The 17,957-nt window shown below is 32.0% G+C and overlaps 1 pseudogene; it reads right to left on the bottom strand.

The window, feature by feature from the left end:
* Nucleotides 1–5,541: 5,541 nt before the first annotated feature.
* On the bottom strand, nt 5,542–7,649 carry LOC145560190 (putative galacturonosyltransferase-like 1 pseudogene; annotated as a pseudogene).
* Nucleotides 7,650–17,957: the final 10,308 nt, after the last annotated feature.

The raw sequence follows: 17,957 nt of genomic DNA, 5'->3' as shown, positions 1-17,957 counted from the left end.
GGCGTCGTTTGAAGTGCGCCTACATTAAAAGCAGGTGGTGAATATGCTTGGCACTCATAGGAAGTGGGAATTGACATTACGATTAGGGACAAATAAAGTAGGGAGCCGCCAACAAGTTTTTAAGGAACTTGTAAACCGTTCACGGATCATAAAAAGGCAACCACGATAAGGGACAACGAAGGCAACAACGATTGACCCGTGAAGGTTACACCCCATTCATAATCCATGAGATTACTAACTCCATATGGTTTGGAACCACGAAAGGAGGATCGGGGATGATGGTACGAAGTGAGTCATGGAGTCACATTCGCCCGTATTGGCCTCTACTCGATTCTTATATTGAAAAACATTCATGTGATCTCAAAGGCATAAAAACAATAATTCAATTCGCTCCAAACTATTATTTAACTAAATTGGTTTAAAATTAATGCACACATAATTCTAAAAATTTGGTGATCACTTCAACTAACAATAAGATTAAGAAGGATCCTAATCCGGTTGTCCAAATTATCTTATTAGGCGTGATTTTCAATTACATATTCCCTTTAAACATGCAATATGGTGATCAATAACAATAAAATAAACATTAATATTAAAACCAATTTAATCACAATTCCAACAACATAAAAATCGTTAGAAAAAATAATAATAATAATAAAAAGAGCATGATCCTTACTTTGAATATGTTTGCTTGCAACTACAAAATAATAAACGAGTTAGTAACTTCAAGGAAATAATAAAACAATAACTAAATTAAATTAAATAAAATAAGGTTGATTTTGGGGCCAAACCCTCAAACGATTCTACCTTTCACGCCTTGGCTTAAGGACAGAACCTCGAGTAAAATATGGACTCCTTTGAGTGCTTGAAGAAGGAATTTTGAAGTAAAAAGGGTAGGCTAGTGTTTAGGTTAATAACATAGAAGAGAGAAAATAAGAATAATAAAATTCTGGTTGCCCCGTACATCAGAAATGAAGGGGTATTTATAGGGAAAATGTGCTTAAGGAGCACACGGAACCCTAAAATGATAAAAACCCTAAAAAAGTATCCCGTGACACGGTCAGACTGTACCGTCAGACGGTACACTTTCTCGTGACACGGTACAGTTTTGGAGTGACGCGGGAAATTTTCAGAAAACGGAATGAAAAACGCGTTAAGGGTTTACGCGGAAAGGACACGGAACATCCCGCGTCACGGCAGACCTCCCGTGTCACGGGAAGTCCCACCGTCAGACGGGAGTGGTTCCCGTGACACGGTCAAACTGTACCGTGACACGGTCACCTCCAGTCCATTTTTCCGTCTAAATTCATTTTTAACCCTAATTTCTTTCGGCTTTTTAAGTGCCGATTGATAATTTCGGGCTTTTTTCTGACTTTTATTATTCGGGCTAAAATAAGAAAATAATAAAATAAAAATAAATAAAATGTTTGGGCCAAAAAATAAATAATAAAATAATAAAATAAAAAGGTTTGGGCTTAAAATTAATTGGGCTAAAATTAAAACTATGCTTTTACCAAACATCAAGACTAATCCATAGACCTTTCAAAAATATGAATTTAATAAAATACGATTTTTTAAGCACTCTCGGGATTAAATATTAAACCCGACCAATAGCGGCGGTGAAAGGTTATTTATCATCGGGTTTGGTTTTGGGGAGACATTTTTAGGTGTCTACAATTATCACGATCAAATTTCTTGATTTCAGATTCATTAGCAATAATAGTAGTGATCCTTTGACTAGAACTAGATTCTTTATTCCCAGGAGCAGGAGTACTAGGAATTTCAATCATGGTATTGGTTTGCTCAATGGGTTTTGGAGCATCCCTAAACAAAACATAATCAATCTCTACTTGTTCAAAAGCAATCAACATCCTTTGTGACCATCTCTTATAATTAATTCCATCAAGAGACTCAACCTTAGACAGATCTAGGTATAAACGAGTTTGAGAATTGCTAGTCATGATATCAACAGAATAAATCAAATTCTATTTCACTTCTAAATTGTTGAAAAAATAACTGTTGAAATCAATAACAAACAATAAAAGATTAAAACTTTCCTGGATTGAAGATCCCAAACTCACAGTCGCGCCGTGGAACAATAATCCACTGCCTTAGAAGCGAAATACGCCACCACCGGTACAAGTTTCCTAGTGACGCACGCCCCCCAAGTTTAACGCAACTCTCTCCGTAATCCGTGCACCCGAACTCGAAGAGTGGAATTGCTCAAGAACTGTTCAAATCTCAAAAGGTAGGTTTGTGTTTTCGGCTAGAAGAGTGAATAATGTCACGAAAAAGTAAGACTCGTATTTATATGAGTCCTAGAAAAGGAAACACGTAATCAAACCGACCTAGGAAAAAAAGCGGGCCCGATCGGGCGAGCTGCCGCCCGATCGAGCGCGAGATCAGGTTTTTCCAGACGCAGTGTCGCGCCCGGTCGGGCGATCTGAAATCCCCATTCCGGGCAAGCCATCGGGCGAAGCCGCCCGATCGGGCTCGTCAAAAACTTGAGTCCGTCGCCCGGTCGGGCGAAACCCGCCCGATCGGGCGCGAGAGATCTCGTAGAAAAACTCTTGTCCGTCGCCCGGTCGGGCGAAGCCCGCCCGATCGGGCGCGAGAGTTCCCTATTTTCCCTGACCACCTTCGCCCGATCGGGCGAGAGCCGCCCGATCGGGCGCGAGTCATCCGTTTGCATTACTATTTCCAACATATATTATTCATTTATCAAAGGAACTTTCATGCAACATTCAACCTAAAGCCAAGTTTTATTGGACTTACATTAATTCAAAACATAAAATAAAAAAAATGGAATACAATTAGCTTACCTTATTTCTTCTTTGGATACTAAATTTCACTTGTTGTTACGTTTTGCCTAAAAAAAAAAAAACTAGTTCTCTCAATAATTAATACTTTATTGATGTTACACACTTACACCAACCTAATGTATAAAAAGACATTTTTGCCCCTGATAAGTTACTATTATGAACTGTAAATTTATCTATCACTCATAGGATTTGGTTAGTTGATGAGCAGCCCATATCACATGTTTGGACTTAGAGATTCTAGATTTCTAGCTGACTACACTCTCTCTACACGTCATTGGAATAAAGCTTGGACTCACCCTTTTTTCTTTTTTAAAGGAAAACCCTTTTTTTTTTTTTTTTTTCTTTTTTACTAACGGATCAACCTTTTTGTATACGTAATATTGTCATTTAATGCTTTTTATGAAATTTTGATCGCATTGGGCCTATGTGTTGAGCAAATTAGTTAAGGACATATATATATTTTTTTGAACGGAAGTTAAGGACATATTTTACTTTGATGTATTGGTTAATACTTTTTTGTATTGGTTAATACTTAATAGCAGTATTTTTGAGAATTTTATTACTCCGTAATGTTTTTATGTGTACAATACTAATCCCATAAATTAATGTTTTTATGTTTTTATGTCTGCGTTGGTTTGGACATGTAAGACGGAGACCCGAGGGTGCACCGGTGCGAAGAGTGGAAGAGTGGGACCATGGAGGGATTAAACGAGGAAGAGGGAGACCAAAGATGACTTGGTTGGAAGGAGTGAGGAAGGATATGAAGTGCATGGATTTACGTGAGGATGAAGTTTTGGATCGTAAGGGATGGAGGAGAAAGATTTATGTTGATGACTACACGGAATAATCAAATTTGGTTCATGTTAGCCGACCCCACTTTTGGGATTAAGGCTTTGATTGATTGATTGATTGATTGATATATGGTTAATACTATATTGGTTAATGTTTTTATGAGTACCGTTAATATAGGTATATAATAAACAATACCATTTATATAGGTATATAATAAACAATACCATTAAAATATACGTTGTATTGTTACTATTATATTTTACAATGATATAATATAAGAGTATATATTTTAAAATGTGTTTTTTTTTTCATTTGACTCTAGCATTATACTTAACAAGTCAACTTACCATTTTCTTCAATCTTTTTTTCAGTTGACTCTTACATTATACTTAACAAGTCAACTTACCATTTCACAATGGTATAATAGATAATAATGCATCATTTGCATATTTGTTTGTAGCATTACTATTAGAAGTATATATATTTGTCAATTTGTCATTACATACATCATCACCTAGACATATACTTGTATATATATATTAGCTTCAAAAATATGTACCAATGTAGCTATCTTTGACACCGCAACAACCATTTATAGTTTTATAGTACCGTTCCACTACATATTGGTATAAATCACAACTCAATAGTCGTACAGTTTATAACTCAGAAATGTCATTTTCTATTTCTTTGTCCCTCTATTATTATAACCTTGCCATATAATGCAAATACAAACAATACATGACAAATTCACAACTTTGCATTACATCTTCGTTCCTCACTTTCTAAGTACATTAATTTCATTATAAGTAACCATACACTCAACTTTGAACTCTATATTTAACTATACTTTTCTTGTTTTTAAAGTTGAATCATGTTTAAGTTGACCTTTATTATTGATGCACCATTTTTTTTTTTTTTTTTTTATCATTAATGGTTTTAGTAACATCTTAATTTAATTAAATTATAAAAAGTAGATCATACACATTGAGAAGCATCATATATATTACATCTCATTGGACAGTGGATATATATATATAGTTAAATATTATTTAAATAAATAGTGTAGAATTCAAATCTTTATGATATAGGGGAAGAAGTTACTTTTAGATCTTGTATGTAGTGTCTTTTTGAATTGTGAAGACTAAAACTAGCTTTTAGGTTGTAATGATGCCCTGATTAATAATTATTACATGCATGTATATTATTATAATAATTATGTATGACATGTATGGCTCAATTCTAATTTTATAGAATTTACTATTATATGTTATTAATATATTTTTTTAATTTGTTTCACAAAAATTGCAATTTTTTTTTATTTTATTTTGCTTGCAATAAAAGACAAATATTATGACATAACTCAATGGTTAAATTTTTATTGTTTAGCCATGAGATCATGAATTCAATTTTTAAATAAACCATAGTTATGATTATTTTTAATGTAAAAATGTCATGGGATCATAGTTAACCAAGGATGTCAAGAAACTGCAAATATCTGTTATGTAATATGTAGATTTAATTCGAAACAACTTCTAATACTTGTATGTGTAGTAGAAGATATCTTTGACACACAATCAAATAATAAAAAAATAATGGAATAACATACCGCAGGGGTTTATTTATTTATTTATTTGTGTTTGATTTGCTATGTTACTTTCATTTTCACCTTTGAGCGCACTACTATACTAAGCATATTGTAGTATTGACGTATTGTACAACAAAATCATTGGTCGTTACAATTTTCAATTTCCATATATATACATCCATCCATCCAAGTAGTATTGAATTCTGTATTTTCTCCCTTAAAAAAAAATCATGGTACTAGAAAAACATAAAAATAACTTTGTAAAAAAACATAAAAATTACAGAGTATATCAGGAAAACCCAAAAAAAAAAAAAAAAAAAGAAAAAGTAGTGTAAAAAACAATGAATAAAGACATCCAATTATTATTTATTTTGTATTAATTGAGCAAAATGATTTATGTACAAGTTTGATTATTCGTAGTATATGCAACGAATAATGCCATATGATACCTCTTCCATCCCATATGGAAAATTTATTACAACAAAATTTGAAGCATGTGCTTTTCTATTTATAATTCTCTTCTACTTTTCCCCCACCATTTCCTCTAGCTAACTAATTCCCCTCATTAATTAACTCCCATGTACTTATATTTTATACTATAAAATAAAAATAACAAAACAATTACAGAAATACATGTAATTAAACTTATCATCACCTTCATCTCATTCATCATCCTTATCTTCCATCTTCTTTACTGTTTTGTGTTCTTCTTGATCTCCCATTTACATTGAAGCACTTGTTTTTTTTTTATGTAACAAAAAAAAAAAATTTAATAATAATTCCCCGACTATGCAGCGCCAGAGAATCTTACATACTTACAGATCCATATATTGTGTCGGCAGCCTAGCTATTTAATAATAATAGTAATAATAATAGTAATAGTGATAATACTCTCGATCGGCCCCACATTTAAGAGTATTATAATATTATTATTAGTATTGATTAGGAAAAAGCTGACCAATACCTGACCGATTATGAACCGTCGGTGAGTCTGGGCTTATGTATATGCGGAGTATTTACTGATTTATCTTTACGACTCCAAGGCGGCGGCATAAGGGGTTTGAAGGAGGTCGTAAGGGGCCCACAGGGCGTCGAGTGGGCAAGGGCGATTAGCGTCTAGACGGGCCCAGGGTTTGCCTTTTCCACTCCAGTGGAGAAGGCTAACTGGGCCCGGATGTAAATCGCGACAAAGCCCACGAAAATTATCTCCACCGAGACCATGTTGGTTCCATCTATGATCAACCGGGACGATATTCCCGGCAAAAACAAGTAGAAATGGGGGTAATGAACCGAGCTCGTAAATCCTCATTTGTTTCTGAAGCTCCATCCAATCCTCGATCCGACGGGTGTAATCACCCGCCCGCCAACGATTCAAGTCGATGACCATTACCCCCGTGTTAAAGTAACACGCTTCTCTGTCAGCAAACGTGACGGACAAGGAAGGGTTGGACCAAAATGTGGAGGTGAAGTAAGCAGTGAAGTTGGCGTTGCAGTATTGAGGAGCAGCCAATACTTTATCGTCTACTAAATCGACATTGTACAGCGTAGCGATGTCGTCGACAACGACGACATCGCTATCTAGGTACACGACTCTGGATACAAATAGCGGGAGGAGGTTCGCGAGGTATGATCGCGCGTAGTTTAATGGACAGTCGAGTGCTGACCGTATTGAAGTCGAGATCAAACCCGAGACCGAATCGTCATCGAAGGGGTAGAGTTCGAAATGAAGATACGGGAACGAGGTTGCAATCGTGGCTCGTAAATTCGAGGTTGGTGTAGACGACGAGATGACAAAATGAAAGAAGATGTTCTGGGGGCAGGACGTGTGTTGTAGGACCGATAAGATCGCGGCCATTGAGCCGCGAAGGTATGTCAAGTCAAGCGTCATCGCAACGTGCACAGCCTCCTCGGACCCGTAAGGGTTAACATCTTGTAAACTACTATCATGAGTCGTCACAATGTTTGGACAACTCGGGGCGTTGTAATATTGTGGTGCTTCCTTAAACCTTTGACCAATGGTATCGGCCAAGGTAACCTTGGCCGATACCAAAAAGACTAAGAAAAATGTGGTAAGGTAACCATAATGATACATTTCTAGATGTATAATTGAATTGAATGAGTTTATAATTTTGGGAATTAAAGGGATTTAAAGGGGGGTAATAACGTTATGTTTGAATGGAAAGTTTGGTAAGGAAGAGAGCAGCTTTCCAAGGTAGGAAGAGGGGATAGTGATGGATGGCCAGATAGAGAGAATTGAAGGGTGTGTTTGGTTGAAAGGGAGGAAGAAGGAAGCTTCAAGTTTGGGAAATATTGAATTCAAAGGTATGAAGTTTAATATTATGTGAAAGAAAAATATGGGGAGATAAGAAGGTGCTTTCACATTTTTGAAATTGGAAGTTCCCAAGGCTTTTAAATGTGGGGTCTTCTTCCTCATGGTCATACATACACATACGAAGGACATACGTTGCAGAAATACTTGTGTGGACCTGGTTCACAATAATATTATTGTGGACCCGAGGTTTATACACACGCAACTGACATAATATTGAACATAGTGACCTTTATTTTTAACATAGTAACCTTATTTTTAACATAATAACCTTTATTAAAAGTTGTATAATGTTTAATACTATTGTGAACTTGAACTACGACGTTATGACTCTAATTTTAACATAGTGACCTTTATTATTAATATTGACCTTATAAAATATTTCATTAAAAAAATTAACCTCTTATAGCTATATATTACCAAAATGACTTTTATTTTCAACATAGTGACCTTCATTTTATTATAGTGACTTTTTTTTTTATTAATAAAACAACCATAGTTTCTCTAATGTTAGTGGTCCACAATAAATTAGTGTGAACCAGGTCCATTTAAGAATTTTTACATACGTTGTATATAAAGCGTAATCTATTTTACCAACTGAGCACCGACAGGTCCCACTTTTAGGGGTTTTCGAATTACTACCTCCGTTACATGTTAGTTGTAATTTTGGAATATTTTATCTCTCACAAATAATCATTAAAGTTACAACTAATATGTAATGGATGTAGTAATTTTAAATCTCTCTAACTAAATTGTTATTTCAATAAGAATGTTAAAACTTGTCAATTCAAATTAACGGGTCGAGTTTAGGTTAAATTTCGGGTTAATTGAGTCGTTTGGTTCAAGTGGTTTGGATTGGTAGAATCATTACAAATTATGATAAAATGGGTCGAATTGGATATGTTTCGAGTCATTTGGGTCGGGTCGAGTTAGGTTCGGATTATCTCTCAGTAAAATGGGTTTGAAATCAAGTCAGATTACTGGATCGAGTCAGGAATTAACATGTCTAAGATTATAATAAAATGTATCGTGTGTTCGTGTCAGATCAATTTATATTTTATGACTGTGTTTAGGTTACATATTGATTAGAAATTACAGTTTGACTCTCAAAATAAAATAATGCAAACTTAGAGGAATAGAGACAATATAATTTTTAATTCCATTTTTTCAGATCTGTTGTCTTAAATGAGTTGCTACGGAGTATTTAGTAATTACCTACTCCGTAATACTCCCGCGTTCAAATGTTTTTTCTTAATTTTTAAAAAAAAAATATTTTATTTTATTTTATTGTTGGAATGTGTATTACTCGTACCTTAATTATTTGATTGGAGTCAACTAGTCAATTAAGTTCGCACTCGGTTTTGGAAATGTTTAAAATGTTTACGAGTAGGTTTTTTATGCTTCCTTTTATTGACTTTCTTCTATTCATCAAGTATTCAAGACAACAACAATTTTCTTTTAGGGGTCGTTTGGTTCGTTAAGGAAGTGTAATTTTTCATGAAATTTTAATTTGTGGAAAATAAATTCCATCATTAAAATCATGGGAATTCAACAAATTTGTTTGGTTAAGAAAAGAGGAAGTAAATTCCCATGGAAATTTCAACTTACCAAGGGGGGACTGTAAGGTAAGTGAATTCCCATGTTTTGTGGGAAGTGAAAATTCCCATAAATTTTCATTGCCCCCATTTTCACTTTTTTGTGTCAACCAAACAAGAGGGTGAAAATGAAATTTATGGGAATTTTGACTTCCCACGAAATATTTAGCCAACCAATCAAGGCATTAGAAGGTGAAACTTTACTAACTTTGATGAGTATTTGCAAAATACGGATTACTCTTAACCTTTTAAAACTAAGAATAGCCAAAGTATTTTAATTTTTTGTAAAAATTATAGGGTAATGCTATATGCAGCCCACACGTAAGCATTTAATATACTTCATTTTTTAGTATTAAGTTGAGAATTTATCGACAATTTATGAGTAAGTCGGTATAATAAATGTTTCATTTATTATCTTTTCTTTTTATTTTTAGCTTCTTATATGTGGCCCTTGGGGTTGCATATATCCTTTTCCAAAATTATATTGCAAAATACAGAGAATTTTTGTCAAAATTATACTTCGGCTCCGTTCACTTTACCTTATTTTTATTAAACTGAAATTATTTTTACTAAACTGAAATTATTTTCACTGATTCCATGTTATATACTTCCTCCGTTTCTTTTTAGTATCGTTAATTTCTCTAATTATTGATAAGCAAAAGTTCTAAAAAGTTGATATTTTGAGAATATATACCGTGACGAGTTTAACAAGATCCCACATTACTATATTTTTCATTACGTATAAATCACAAAATATGGTCAAAGGGAAGTGTGTGAATAGTGCTAAAGTCAAAACGTGTCAACTAATAAAAAATGGAGGTAGTATCTTCTTTAAAGTTACTGATTTTTATTGAACTAAAATTATTTTACTGAACTGAAATTATTTTTACTGAACTAAAATTATTTTTACTTAATATTATTTTTTTTAAGGTGAAGTGAACAAGGCTGATTCATAAATAATGAAAAATAAAGACACTCAATATATATTTTTATAAATATCTATTATTATATAATATATTTTAAAATTATTATATCTTGCTAACGAGACCCTTAGGGTATCATATAAGAATTCAAATAATACAAGTATTAATCGATGTCAATCAATCATGCCATCAATGCCAAAATCATGCATGGAAGAATATGTCCACATAGTGTTTCTTTTTTTTTCCTCCAGAAAATGTTGTAGGTAGCTACCATTTAGTTTGAATATAAAATCAAGAACTTTATACAAATCTTCAAACTGATATTTATTGGAAGACTTTTGTTGACTAATAACAAACACTACGGAAATCTTCAAAATAATATCTATCAATAAAGTTTTTCCGTTCAAGTTATACTGGTAGTTTAACATCACAAACTTTTAAATAAAACGGATGTTCAGTAAATTACTGAACATCCGTTATAAAGTGACAATAAAATGTGCAAAAGTTACCCTGACATATATAAGAGTTATTTATGCTTCATTGATAAATTTGACAAAAGTGACACTAAATTTGACAAAAGTAACACTAAATCTGACAAAAGTGTACCCGATGTACAGTAAATTACTGAAAACCGGATGTATACAAAAGTTTTTCGTTTAACATTTTATACGTTGAACATTAATTATTTTGGTTGACCAATGAAATTTTTTGGATGCTTAAATAATTAGTTATGTTATGCCAAATTTTGAATAATTTTGTATGCAATCATAATTCTAATCAAATTTTCTCCCAACTCTTTTTAACTTTGTATAACTTTTTAAGGTGAGGTTTGAACTTGCATATCCTTCATCCGTTCCTTTATTAAACTAATTCATCATGAGCTTATTATGACTACTTAACGTACGTAAATCATTAGAACTTTAATCTACGTAGTAAGAAGTATCAAACATATACGCCAACTAAAGTCTACATATAATTAAATCTGATCTACAAGTTTGTTTTGCAAAGGTACGCATATAATAGTTTTAACAATAATTACACTTAAACTAATCACGTTAATTAATTACAAAATCTAACAACTAAAAAACCGAAAACCAAACCAAAACTTTAATAAATGATCCCTTTATAGCTACCAAAAATGTCCATAACGAAACAAATCTGAAACCCCACAGAACTAACAGTACAATAACCAGAAATACCATTAAATGCTTATAGTTAACCGAATTCATGTACTATTGATAACAGATGTACATACATCCCATTACTACAGCACCCCCACAACTTGGAATTAATTTTTTGGCCATCTCAATTCAAATTTGATCCATGATTCATGATGAAACAAAATGGATAATCAGGACAGTTGATGTCCTGACAAATTAGCATAGTCAAGTGCATTAAATAAAATTACTATTACTGTTTCCAAGTCTTATTAAAGACAAACTACATAACACTATGTCAAAAAAAGGATTTTATTTTTATTTTTATTTTTTATTTTTTTATTTGGTTGGTCACACCATATGATTGAATTACTCCTGATTGAGTAAGAGTCTGTTCTGATTGACTGAATTGAGCTGAACTCAATTGAACTGAACTGAACTTATTGGAGCTGAATTGAATATTTTGGGAAAAGGAAATTAAGAACTGAATTGAACTGATTGGAATTGAAATGAACTGAACTGAACTGAAAATAATCTGAAAAGAATAGACCCTTAACTCTTCAAGCAACTGTTGATCGAGTAACTCATAAACGAACCCCTCAAGTAACCACTGACCGATTAACTCGAGTAACCTAGGCCACATTGTGTGACCAGCTACATATAAAAAATTTGTGTTAAAAAATGTCAATCTAGTACTCCCTAAGGGCCTGTTCTCATATGTTGAAATTCAGTTCAGTTCAGCTCAGTTCAGTTCAGTTCCTAATTTCCTTCTCTTATAAAATATTCATTTCAGTTCAGTTCATTCAATGAGAACAGGCCCTAAATGTCTAAATATTAATTTTCATTTGCGTAAAAATTATAAAATTTGAGATTAATTAAATGTATAATGTGACGAGTCTAAGAAGATATCAGATGAATATATATTCTATTCTAAATTAAAGGAAATTTATGGTCAAGATTTTAAAGTTTGATCCGCATAAGTCAAATAAGAACTAGAGATTGAGAGAGTAGTATTATTAAGTCTTAAAAACATAAGAATGGTTTTAATTAATAGGAGTATCTCAAATTAATAAAGCATGGTTGGTTCTTAATATAGAATAATGATTGGGGAGCACCGACAGGAAGGTTAGCCATGGGGGGCTCACGCACGTTGTTGTGGTTGTTAAAGTCAGCGGCATTGGCCCCTTTACCGCACATGGCCACGCCCAACGCGCTGCTGCTTTCAAACTACTGTTTCATACTATGTATGTTTCTTTTAGATGGCTTGCTTGTGGGAGACAATTTTTAATATTTCGACTTTTAGTTTAGTATCAAATTATGGGAAGTCTATTTAAGATCAATGAATTAATTAAGATGGAGAAAATAAACAGAAAACATATTGACGGTTAGAGCATTCTTTCATACGTGACATTTTATTGTGACGGATTTAAAAATTATATTTAGTGTATCGTCAAAATAAGATTGATAAATTTTTATAATCTAAAGGTAGTTTTTAATGATTTACAAAGAAAACAATCACAAAGTTTATTCAAATATTAGGTGGTTTAATGACCTAAAATCAAATCTTCAATGTGGCTATTCCGTTATTACACAACATTTGTTAATGGTGTGACATTAAAAAAGTTAATGACACTTTCCTTAAAAAAAAAAAAAGAAAGAAAGAGAGGCTAGTGACACTACATTTTTCTTTTTCTTTTTTCTTTTTTTTTTTTAATTTACAAAATATAAACAAATTTATTTTGCGTCATAAAGTGAATAAATTTTCCAAAAAAAAAAAAAAGTGAATAAATTTATTGATAAGCAATGGGTTACTGGCACTACGGGCGTGTTCTCATTGACTGAAAATGAACTGAACTAAACTGAATTTATTAGAGCTGAACTGAACTGAATATTTTATAAGAAAAAGAAATTAGGAGCTGTACTGAACTGAACTGAACTGAACTTATTAGAGCTGAACTGAACTGAACTTAGTGCTTGTTCTCATTGACTGAACTAAGCTGAACTGAACTGAACTTATTATAGCTGAACTAAACTGAAATTATTAGAGCTTAACTGAACTGAAATGAATATTTTATAAGAGAAGGAATTTAGGAGCTGAACTGAATCGAACTTATTAGAGCCGAACTGAACTGAACTTATTAGAACTGAACTGAAAATAATCATACGAGAACAGACCCTTATTAGAGCTGAACTGAACTGAAAATAATCGTATGAGAACAGACCCTACATCTACGGGTTACAAATGAAGATACCAATAGTAGTAAATGAGGTTATTGCTAGTGAGAAGGGTTCTTAACGTTTTTCTTATTTTCCTTATCTTTAAAAAAAAAAAATAGAAAATGAGGACATGAGGTTATTATTGCTAGTGATCTACAAGACTATAACATAACCAATAGATTGATCAAGAGAGTGATAATAATGGTTTGATTTCCTCCCCCCCCCCCCCCCCCCCCCCAAAAAAAAAAAAAAAAAAAAGAAGAAGATGGCCTTTAATTATTGGTCTAAATCGGATGTCATATTAACATTAAACTCCTAGGAAGTAAATCAAATAATTGGGTGAGATTGGTTTTAACAAGTGATGTACAAAACCATTTATGTACACTCAGGCCACTCGGGTGCACATAGTGGTAGATACAATGGTACATCAAAGGGTATTAAATTCTCCATTTGGTATATATTATTTAGCTCATTTAAAAATTTTAAAATAAACAAAAATATATTAACCAGTAAAAAAAATAACGTTTGGTGCACTTTGCACCGGGTGTACATAAATTTTTTGAAGTGACGAGGGTAGGGATGGCAACGGGTCGGATCTGGATCGGGTCCGGATGGACCCGGATCCAGATCCGTTTTTGTATACAGGATCCAGATCCGACCCGGATCCGTCGGGTCTAGAAAATGAAGACCCGGATCCGGATCCGTCGGGTCCAACGGATCCAGGTCCGAATCCGGGTCCAATATATTTTGTCTAATTTTTTTGCAATAAATGTAATTTTCGGGTCAAAAAATTTATTTCAAACATACGTTGTTGGTTATTAAGGTCAACCCCCAAATTAACCAACTTATACACTCATATTTTGAATTAAAATTATAAAAAAAAAAAAAAAATACGATGTTACATATGAGCTAGTGAAAAAACAACGATGATGTATATAATATGAGCATCCAAAATTCATCTATTGAAAGGGTTAATCTTTATCATTAGTAACATTATCAACATTTTTAATAAAGAAACAAACAATTTTAGTTTTTTATAATAGGAAAAATAAAAAAACGGGTCCACGGATCTGGATCCGGGCCTAGGGCCCAGACCCAGATCCAGATCCGTTTTTGCCAACAGGACCCGGATCCGTCGGGTCAAAAATTTGAAGACCCAGATCCGTGAAAAACGAATCTGGATCCACGGATCCGGATCGGGTCCAGATCCATTGCCATCCCTAGACGAGGGGGTTTGGTTGCAAAGAATAGTCCAACAAATTGATAGATGATGGGTTTTGTGTAGCTAATTATGATGGGCCAGATTAGGTGATTGGTCTTTTGTATATTGGGCTGAAGGAAGTATCCAAGTTCAAACTAAAATTTGAATTCCAATTTTGGATCCGAGTATTTCCATAAAACTTGATGTTCAATTGTTGTCATTGTCATTCTTTTATTCTAATTTTCTGTCACCCTAACCCTAAACTTTTCATTCATTCTATAGAGATCTCCGATTAATTCTTCATTGTTTAATGTCCATTAGAACCTCGATTTTGGTAACTAAATCAGAGCCAGGAACAACGACTAAGAAAACTTGTGATATTAAATAAGTTTTTTTATATAATTTTATTCAACAATTAATTTTTACCAAAAAATATTGGTTTTTACATTAAATTGGTTTCAAACTAGTAGTACAACACTAGAATTAATGAAATGGGAAAATTTTGCCAGAAAAAATCTCTTAAATACTTTTTTTTTTACAACTAAAAACCTTTATTAACACGAATTTTTAAATTACCACCCAAAAATGTAACCAATTTCGAACTAACCACCCATTTAATTTTTTACTTTAAATTACCACCCTTTAAATTAAATAAATGCTCAGATTACCACCCATTTCAAAAATCCGGTGGATTTTCCGTCTGTAAGCCCCGCCTAACAATTATTTTGACCCTTTTAACTGATTTTTTCCCCGATTTTTCTCTTTAAAAACGCTCTCTAAACTTTAATTTATATTTCATTCACCAAATTCTACTAAATTTCAAAGAAAAAAAATTGTGAATTGAAGTTAGGAGAACATTTTTAAAGAGAAAAATCGAGGGGAAAATCAGTCAAAAGGGTCAAAATAAGCGTTAGGTGGGGCCCACAGACGGAAAATCCATCGAATTTTTGAAATGGGTGGTAATCTGAGCATTTATTTAATTTAAGGGGTGGTAATTTAAAATAAAAAATTAAACGGGTGGTTAGTTCGAAAATGGATACATTTTTGGGTGGTAATTTAAAAATTTTCCCGTATTTTATAATAATGTAAAAGCAACTTCAATGGTAAGTTTATTAGCAACTTAGGGTCTATTCACATTTACTGAGCTGAACTGAACTGATTGAAGCAGAACTGAACTGATTAGAGCTGAACTGAACTGAATTTAAATGAATATTTTATGAGAGAGGGAAATTAGGAGCTGAACTGAACTGCACTGATTGGAGCTGAACTGAACTAAAATTAAATAAATGTGAACAAACCCTTAGCATCTTATGCCACATAAGATTTTAAGCTAATTTCTTTTATACCCTAATGGTTAGCAATTAATTTGTGATTTAAATGAGTCTTAATTTTTTTAAATAGCTTTTTAAATTAATTTTATTAAAATATCAACCCCTCTTTTGGTAAGTTTTTTCTCAAGAAACTTACATTTTTTAGCTCCAATATAGTGAAGCTAGTAGTTAGGTAATTTTCTAAATTGCCAGCTAAAACCATTGAAGATGCTACAATTATCTTTTTTTAAAATGTCTTTCAATTTTTTTTAGTAGTCTTTCATTCAATTGTCCTACAGAATCTGTGTCATATCTTTTTTATGAGAATGTTATGCACATATTTCCATTATTTAAAGGCAAAATGATTAAGGAAATTACATTTGTGAATTTGTTCATTCATATACGTACAAAGTATAGTATCCTAATTACTGCCTAAATAAATTTGTCCTCCAAACTAAAACGTGAAACTATCTTTTTATTGACCTTTTATAACATAAATTAGTAAATTATTGTCGAATTGCTTTTACTAGATCTTTTTGTTTAGTAAACTACTTGATAGAAATAATCGAAACTCCAAATTATGGAAATCTTTTGTATATTTTCTGTCACATAAGAATATTTACCAATTTATAATTGACAACTATACTTTTTTATTTTTGGTAAAACACAACACTATAAATATGACCATTATCAATCTAAGAATTCTTGTCAATCAATAGCTTTGGTGTTAATATTTCTAGACTTGTCTATTGAAGATTTGAAGGTATGTAATAACTTATAATTTTATAAATGTTCTAGGGTATTAGATCAATTCATAGTTTTATTTCAAAAAAAAAAAAAAAAAAAAAAAAAAAAAAAAAAGATCAATTCATTAGTTTTATTACATGCATAACTTTTTTTTTTTTTATTATTATTATTATTATTAATATTATTATTATTATTATTTTTTATGTTATATATCATTAAAAATATATCTATATATTGTTTATCAAATAAGAATGCATACTTAAGTTTGATTATTTTTTAGGACCTCATTAAACTTTGGAAGACATGAAGAAAGTCAGTATGATTGTAGCTCTACTTTTTGTTGCCCTTGTGGTTTGTTCAGGTTTGTACGTTAATACTAATTTTTATCATTAAAATAATAAACTATAAATATTGGTTATTTTGGTTTAATTAGTCATATAATTACGTTATTGCGTCTAATATCTACAAATTTATTTGACTAATGTATACAATAATATGAATTAATTGGCAGCCGATGATTTTGGAGCTTCAAAAGTAACATGTTGTCAAGACAATCATATAGGAGAATGTATTCCAGGATCTGCAAGTGAAACAAAATGCAACAGTTTATGTAGCAGTTCTTGTAGTAAAGGAGGCTTCTGCAAAGTTCTACCACGCTCTCCTCCTAACCATTTTTGCCATTGTTATTGTTGATCTACATATTCTATAATTTCGCAAATAATTAATTCTCATTATAAAAATAAGGAACTTTCATGCTTTAACATTCATCCTATGTAACGGCTCATCTTAAATGGGAGCCATGACATTCAATTTATAATAAAATAAAAAAAATTATATTATATTTATTCTTTGTGTTCCATTATTATATGAGACTCTATAAGAGTTAAGATATATATACATCATTTTTTCTTAATTAGCTTAGTTTATTTCTTGTTCTTTGGATACAAATTTTTAGTAATTTAGTCACTCATTTTTCATATAATTTGAAATCACTTGCGTAGAAATATCAACCAAATATAAATGCATGTACCAAAAGTGAAAGTATTATATACCAAGTATATGTTACTCTTTGTATCCATTTTTAAACTATCTCAAGCTACATACACCATATTTTTCTAATTAACATGTTCTTTAGTTTATTCATTTTTAAAGAGAATGAATACCATAAGTTTAGTGACTTTAGTTCATTTCTTGTGCTTTGGGCACTATTTATCAAACGTACAATTTTGTACATAAACTTGAATCACAATTATCAAATGTAAATGTGGATTGAATATCA

This window comes from Chenopodium album, chromosome 9, assembly GCF_948465745.1.
Source record: "Chenopodium album chromosome 9, dcCheAlbu1.1, whole genome shotgun sequence".
Lineage (NCBI taxonomy): Eukaryota > Viridiplantae > Streptophyta > Magnoliopsida > Caryophyllales > Amaranthaceae > Chenopodium > Chenopodium album.
This window is presented reverse-complemented; position numbering and strand designations above follow the sequence as displayed.